The sequence below is a fragment of the Notothenia coriiceps genome, unplaced genomic scaffold (genome assembly GCF_000735185.1).
Source record: "Notothenia coriiceps isolate Sejong01 unplaced genomic scaffold, NC01 NC01_scaffold00001234, whole genome shotgun sequence".
Taxonomy (NCBI): domain Eukaryota; kingdom Metazoa; phylum Chordata; class Actinopteri; order Perciformes; family Nototheniidae; genus Notothenia; species Notothenia coriiceps.
In genome coordinates, this window is record NW_011333935.1 from 34,822 (window position 1) to 35,965 (window position 1,144).

A 1,144-nucleotide genomic window follows, 5' to 3' on the forward strand; every position below is an offset into this window, starting at 1 on the left:
GCCGACACCGGAGTGTTATTGGATCATATGAGAAGATGCATCAGAGGAAATCAGGTGACAGCTGCAAACTTTTTGTCACCCAATATGCAAGAGCACATTTCTTAATCACAAACCATGCAAAGACGTATGCATTAATCAAGAAATCAATCAAATAAATGTTTTGATTAAAATAAAAATAGAGCACATTCTGAAATGGCGTCCCAAAATGTACTGAAGTTGCAACTCTGTATTGTTCCACAGAGGAGCGCTCTTTGACCATGTATAGAAACTATTGCACTGTGGAATAAAAAAGTAAATAAAATATTTGGTCTAGCTATGTTTTTTTTTCAGATGTAATTTTTCTTCTACACATAACCTGATATTAATCAAATGACCTTGCATGTGGGCTCTGGATATGCCTAAATCATATGTCATTGCTGAAATATAGCCTACTGTGGGTATGCAACATCCATGTATTCATTGTAAAGCTTCGTATGTTTTGCAGACTGAAGCCTATGCCATTTCAAACTGAGTAAAATTATAAAAATTAAAGATAGGTGTAATTTTCTGTTACTGTGGCTGTGATGCATTCCTTTTTGTGTACTTCGGTATTTATTGTGGTGTATCCCCTTCTATAAGATGTCAAGGTGTCATGATGGGATATCTACTCACATATAAATATAAATGTCTAACATAAAAGGTCTAAAACAATCTACATTCCTTTTAAAGTATTTCACCGCCGTTTGAACTGTGGTGGGCCCCCTCCAGCCCCTTCAAGGTCTAATCAGTTCCACGTTCGAGCAATGCCTCAGTTGTTTAAACATATGGTGCAAGACTCACATTCTCCACTAAGCAGTACTTTTTAATAAAGTATTGTACATCGTGTCATCTATTGCTTTCTCATTTACATTTTTGTTAATAGCTCCTGAAAATAAGAATCTAATTAACTGAATAAAGTAAGTAGAATTACCATTGAGGTTTCAATTTATGGGCAGTATTCTTGTATGTGTGATGAAATATATTATAAGATAATTGGCGTGGTGGTAGAAGTGTGTCTGTGCTTGTAGATACACATGAAAGGTGGTTGGCCTTCCTTTTAAGCTTTTAGCTGTTAAACTTTGCTCATGAGAACAGGAGCAATAACTCTTATCTTCAGCATATTTAA